Below are 7,650 nucleotides of genomic sequence, written 5' to 3' on the forward strand. Positions count from 1 at the left end.
AATTAGGCCCCAATTCTTAGTGTTTTGTCCAAATGAAATTAAACTTTGGTCATAACTAGTTTATCATATTCCAAACATCACATTAAAACACTAGGGTCTTTGGCCTTTTTTTCTCCGTTCTACAGCATATGTACTAGATGGCCTCCATTTAGCTTTTGTTTTTTTTTGGATAACCGTGTATATATATATATATATATATATATATATATATATATATATATACTTGTTTATTGTTATATAAACATGCTCACATCCCGCTGCTACAAACAGCCACTTGTTTCAATCAAACAACAGATATCATCAGGCAGCGACTTGACTATTCAAAAGTTCAATGAATAATCTTTTATAATAGTTTATTCATTGAACTTTTGAATAGTCAAGTCGCTGCCTGATGATATCTGTTGTTTGATTGAAACAAGTGGCTGTTTGTAGCAGCGGGATGTGAGCATGTTTATATAACAATAAACAAGTATTATCAGCTCTTTTTATTGAGCACTATCTAACAACCTCGTTGAATTCATTAGTCCATTACTTTTGAATATAAAAAAAACCCGAGTATATATATATATATATATATATATATATATATATATATATATATATATATATATATATATAAAAATCATGTACAAAATTAACTTTTTGTTCGTAATATCGGATGAAAATCACATCTGATGAGTTGGTGAGAAAGAAAATTTTTATGAAAATTGTCATCTCATTAACGAAACGGCTGTAATGAAGAGATCTAAGATGAAATAAACAAGGGTTATATTAAAGAAAAAAATGTAAGTCTTTGAATTTCATCAAAACTTTGTACTAATATATATATATATATATATATATACATAAAATATAATTATCCATTGGCATGTGTTTCGTCGCCTACAACTCATTAGAGTGGTTGAATCTAGCGACTCTGATGAGTTGTAGATGACGAAACACGTGTCAGTGGATAATTATATTTTAAACAATGCATATGCCGCTCTCCATTTGGGGGTGCCAAATTTGTCAAATGGAAAAATTATTTCCAACTCGCATTTAGGTAAAAATGCACTTTCATATAAATAATTGAATTCCTTCAAAAAATATTAGGAACAAAAACAAATCAATAACATATATATTTTTTTCTTGTACACATTTTTGTGAATTATTCCATGAATTTCTGCCTTTGGACCATCTTCTTCCAATTACGGGATTTCCTTGGATTTTACTTGTACAAATAGAAATTCTTTTAACTTTCTTGAAGTTTTACATTTGGATTTTACCGTCACTGGATTTTTTATCTTCCACCAGACTATCCATTAATGTGTAATCACCTTTTTCTTTACCATATTCCCTCTGCTTAACTTATTTTGTTTTCAAGTAAGATCTTTGACTTATTTGTTGTTTCATCAAATAGATCTGCATGCAAAATCCGATCCCGCATTTTGCTAATTCCTACCCTCTGATGAGAAGGAGAGTATTTCTTCGAAACTCCGCGGATTAAGGACTATCCATTTATCTAGTGTTTCCTTTTCAGATTAAATACGTTTTTAACTCATTTCAAAGTGTTTTTTAACATATTTCATTAACTGTTTGCTCATATATATATATATATATATATATATATATATATATATATATATATATATATATATATATATATTCCCAAAACCTCTGGACTTGATGAAGGGAAGACTAAAACTTGTTGCTATGGTTTGAAATTAGCTGAAATAACAGCAAAGGGAGACTTGATTCCAAATATTTCTCCCCTCTTTTGGAAATAGGGTACGATTATGGATATCTCCAGTATCAAATAATTTTTATACACTGTGAAATTTACTTTATGTTTGAAAACCAGAGAGGAGAGATATAACATATGAGAAATATTTGGAATCAAGTCTCCCCTTGCTGTTATTTCAGATCAGTTGAAGCCATAGCTGCATGTTTCAGTCTCCCCTCCATAACACCAGAGGTTTTTGAGAAATATCAGATATTTTGTAATTTATATGCAAAACTAGGAAAACAAATGACTATGATTGAAACATTTTATGGTTGTAAAAAAGTGCCAAAAATAGGCTCTGGATGATGGATGATCCACTTAATGTGCGACCTTAAGGGCAAATGGCACATAACCCACTACACAATTCAGGTAACAAACCAACGAGCCTTCATTTATTAAATTCTGATCAATAGTCGCTGAGAGTTCGAACCTATAAAATTGCCAAAAGAGGTGGTATATCTACAGATATATTTATACTTGTAGGCAAATTGAATATTGAAATGCTCCTATCTTTGGTTCTATGGAACTAGATGAAAATTTGTGAGCTTTTTGAAGATTATAATACTATTCTATGGTTAAAATTTTATGACAATTGATAATAAAGAAGGTATATTTTAAAACCAATAAATTATGCTCGAATTTGCCTACATTTATATATATAGTTTCCTGCAGGCTAGTTTCAGTTTTGCTGCTTCAGCTGTATCCCCTCTGGTCTTGCCAGGCCACTAATATTATGTGTGTGTGTATGTGTGTGTTCGCGTTTCTAGTTTAAAAGGAAAGAAGACTTACATTATAACATTGTTAGTGGAATTTTTATCATCTATTTATTTAATTTTCTCTGCCAGACTACAGACTAAAGCCACCGAGTTTGCGAATGCAATATTTTGATATAAACCGGAATTGAGCAACTTATAAATTTACAGATTTTATAAAAAGTCTTTAGCCCGCATGGGGACTCGAACCCCAGACCCTCAGATTTCTTTATTAGAAACAATTATTCTTAAAAGTCTGATGCTCTACCGACTGAGCTATGAGGGCTGACATTTCCACCCCAAGCTGCATCACATGTTATATTAATTTTATTAAGTCTTAACTTATGTTTCTGTGTCTGTGTGTTCGTCCCCCTCTCCCCCTCTCTCTCTCTCTCTCTCTCTCTCTCTCTCTCTCTCTCTCTCTCTCTCTCTCATATGAATACCGCCAATTTTCAACTTCTTTCACTTTTGCTTTATTTCTGCTAATCTATTAAACGATAACTTTTGTTTTTGTGGTTGTTCTTCATTTTTTACTGCTAAACATTTGAAAATAGCATTCGTTACAAAACAGTATAAAATCAGTTTGTGATCCTGTAAACTGTTCGGAGGTGCCCCAATTATCACAAAGAACCATTATTTATTTTAATAATGAACTTTCTTTTTAATCCTTGATATCAACATACAGGTCCACAAAAAAAGAAAAAAGAAAAACAAATAAAGCTATGTTTCCTTTCATTTCGATAATAATTCGCTGAAACAAAAATGAAAAAAAAAAAAAAGAGAAAGTATGTTTCATTTCGTTTCATATTTTCATTTCCGGTTCGATATTTTGCTGTCTTAATTCAACTTTAAGACGAACTATTTCGTTGGGCCAAATCACATCCCATGATAAAAACTCGGTCAACATTAAATGCAAATATATAACAAAAAAATGTGATCAAAGGAAAGATAAGTTACTCTTCTATCTATTTGAAAATTTTTAGTAGTTTTTTTACTCACTTTAAAACGTTTATTCAGTTCGAAACACATAGTGTCGAGCGTTAGGTGAGAACAAGAAAAATGGCCGCGAACTGACACCTAGGTATGTAGAAGTTTGATAATGACTTACAAATAACAAATTATACAAATTACTGTTAGAAATCCACATATTATGTGTCACGATATCGTATGTGCAGTTCTAACAGTATTTTGTATATATTCCGTACTTCTGGGAATTGTAAAACAAACCTCAAAGAAGTAGTCGAAAAAATAACAATTAGCGTCCTAAATTCTCGTATGAAGAAAAACTGAACGAATCTAGTAGTAAAATGAAGTTATCCTTCTCAGTATAATGACGACGATTGCAAACGCGCCACTAATTGTTTTGGGTTATTTTATTAAGAAAACAAACAAACAAAAGTACGATTTTTTAGCCTTTGTAAGCTCAATACTATTTCCAGACTAACACCGGCCTGAAAGTTCTGACGTCACATTCAGTCGCCACACGAAGGTTCGAACTTTCAATATAAAACTGAGCACATTTCAAGTTAATGGATAAATTGAGTGAGAAAGAGTCTGACGACTTCATTTTTCAACAGCATGAGGCAGACATTGGAGATAGGGTTAAACGGTTTCTGAACACAACACTGCCTGACAGATGGATTGGACGAGCTGGACAAGATAATCACGATCTCATACCCTGGCCTCCCAGATCTTCAAATCTTGCGATTTTTTTTTGGGGGGGGGGAGTGAAAGGACTGGTCTATGTGCCTCCCATTCCAAGAGATGTGGTTGAGTTGAAGACCCGAATAACAGAATCTGTTACAACTATTGACAACGCAATGCTGTAATGCGAATGCGTTTGGCAAGAATTGGTGTACTATCGGCTTGATGTGTGTCGTGTATACAATGGCGCTAACATTGAACATTTTTTAACATTCCATAAAAAACTTGAGATTCCAAGCTTTCCGAATATACCAGATGCGTTTCCATATCCTTAATAGTTCTCGAGATATTCAATGTCAAAAGACTTTTGAAACCACTTTGTATATAAAAAAATATTAAATTGCTAAAAGGCGCTCTGTATTTTGACGAAATTATTATTCATAGAAACACTTGAACAAAGAAGTAAAGTCGAAGTGGCTTGGAATGGACAAAGCAATCGTAGCCACACACACACGCGCGCGCGCGCGCGCGCACGCACAAAGCAAGATATAACTTAAAAATTTAACAATTATCTATTACATAAAAATACATCACGAACACGCAAACACAAGACAAATATTGGATATTGCTGATGCTCTAAACGCCAGCCCTCGTAGCTCAGTCGGTAGAGCATCAGACTCTAACGAAGAAATGCGGGGTTTCAGTCTCCATGCAGGCCTAAGAAGTATTTTAAACTTAACGTTAAAATTATTTCAAGTATCTCTCAAATAGAATTTCTAATATCGAAACACAAGCTACTTTTAAACCCCTGTTAAGAAATCTAATATATAAATAAATAAATATAATATCTGTCTGAGTGTCCATATTTTCAAACTGTATCTCCCCTGAAACTAAAAGTCGCAGAGTGACACAAGGGGTCTCAAATGATTGGAACATTTACTGACCGTTCTTTTATGGGTCTTTAGCTGGTTAAAATAGTTTTTAAGGCGTAAAAAAATGGGTCAAAATTTAAAAAATCGTTATACATTTTGTACATTCATCTTAGTTTATTTTTAATTTTTAATAAATCTGTATACGTGTCACTTTTGTACAGTGATAGCGTCACCAGTTTTGGATGCTACGGTCTGAATAGCTGATGGCACTCAAATACTTTTTTTTTTTTACTTTTGGGATCACGACTCTATGACATTATATATGGAATCTGGAAAAATAAAAATATCATATTTAAACGTATTTTACGCACGGGAACCCCTACACCCCCGCTAGTAAATTAAAAAAAAAAATGTTAAACGAAATTTGCTTAAAATTAGTATTTTTAATTGTATTATATATATATATATATATATATGTATATATATATATATATATATATATATATATATATATATATGTATATGTATATATATATGTATATGTATATATATGTATATGTATATGTATATATATATGTATATGTATATATATATGTATATGTATATATATGTATATTTATATATATATGTATATATGTATATATATATATATGTGTATATGTATATACTTATATGTATATATATATGCATATACGTATATGTATATATATGTATATACGTATATGTATATATATATGTATATACGTATATGTATATATATATATGTACATACGTATATGTATATATATATGTATATACGTATATGTGTATATATATATGTATATACGTATATGTATATATATATGTATATACGTATATGTATATATATATGTATATACGTATATGTATATATATACATATGTATATATGTATATGTACATATCTATATGCATATGTATATATGTATATGTACATATATATATGCATATGTATATATGTATATGTACATATATATATATACATATGTATATATGTATATGTACATATGTATATATGTATATGTACATATATATATACATATGTATATATATATATATGTACATATATATATGTATATATATGTACATATATATATGTATATATATGTACATATATATATGCATATATATATGTACATATATATATGCATATATATATGTATATATATGTACATATATATGTACATAAATATACATATATATATATATGTATATATATGTACGTGTATATATATGTATATATATAGATATGCATATATATATACATATATATATATACATATATATATATACATATATATACATATATATATACATACATATATATATATGTACATATATATATATGTACATATATATGTGGACATATATATATATATTTTTTTTTACATAGGCATCACCACATTATCAAGGCCAAGAGGCCACTCAAGGATAAGGGTTAAAGAGTGTGCAGTAGAAATTGTACAATATAATAATCATTAGTAATGAAAATTTGGTAAATTTGATAACTTATATGGAACGGCTTATCAAGAACTTATTTACGTTAGACTTGAACACAACCATATTGTAGTCAGCCGGAAAGCAGGAAAATGGAAGACAATTCCACAGGCGTGAAGTTCTAAGAAAGAAGCTTTGTTCATGGAATCTACGTTTAGGTTTAGGCACAGATAAAGAGTGGGGGGAATTATTGATAGTGTTTACAGCTAGACGAGTGTTTCTTGTGAAAGTTAGGCGAGGGGGGACCATAGACTGAGGCTCAGTCGAACACTTTCCATGAAAATAACGATACATCAGAGACAAACTTGCAACATCTCTTCTGTGAGATAGAGGTTGCAGGGAAGAGAAAAGGACATCTCCTACGAGGCTACGAAGTCTATTTTGAACTCTATCAAGGCAGGACAAGTCCTTTCTAGCAGCTCCTGCCCAGATGTGGCAACAGTACTCCATCCTTGGACGTATCTGGCTCTTATATAAATAGAGAATTGCATCAGCAGTGAGATATCTACCGGATCGATAGAAAGATCCCACCATTTTTCCAGCGGCCTTGGCAACAGATTTGATGTACGTGTTCCATTTAAGATCAGGAGTAATGGTCAAGCCTAGAAGCTTGTCAAAATTTGAGACCTCCTGAAGACGAGAGGCATTCATTTCAATTGATGCCAGATGTGGATCAGAATGTTGATGATGTAAAGAGAGAAGCTTGGTTTTAGATGCATTAAAAGTAACCAGCCACTCCTTTCCCCATTGTACTACGTGCTCAAGATCAGAGGAGAGAGAATTGGAGAGAACTTGGTCGTTTACTGTCTTAGATGTGCTCCCATAAATGGTAGTGTCGTCAGCATAGATGTCTACAAATGATGTAAGGATGTGATTTGGAAGATCATTAATGTAGATCAGGAAAAGAGTTGGGCCCAGGATGGACCCCTGAGGGACACCAGCATTAATACTGTGAGCTTCTGATTTTTTCCCATCAACTGCTACTCTTATGAACCTATCAGAAAGAAATGATTTAATAATTGAGAAGACATTTCCAGCTATACCATAGCTAGAGATCTTATGAAGTAAACCTTTATGCCATACCCTATCAAAGGCCTTAGATATGT

At 31.5% G+C, this 7,650-nt stretch overlaps 1 non-coding gene across 1 annotated transcript; it reads right to left on the reverse strand.

Annotated features, from left to right (window-relative positions):
- Positions 1-2,703: 2,703 nt before the first annotated feature.
- On the reverse strand, positions 2,704-2,800 carry Trnak-uuu (transfer RNA lysine (anticodon UUU)). The gene is made up of 2 exons: positions 2,764-2,800; positions 2,704-2,739 (listed from the first exon to the last, which is right to left on the reverse strand). It is a non-coding gene; the product is annotated as a tRNA-Lys (tRNA).
- Positions 2,801-7,650: the final 4,850 nt, after the last annotated feature.

Source organism: Euprymna scolopes, chromosome 42, assembly GCF_053919585.1.
Source record: "Euprymna scolopes isolate OS-2025 chromosome 42, ASM5391958v1, whole genome shotgun sequence".
NCBI classification, from domain to species: domain Eukaryota; kingdom Metazoa; phylum Mollusca; class Cephalopoda; order Sepiida; family Sepiolidae; genus Euprymna; species Euprymna scolopes.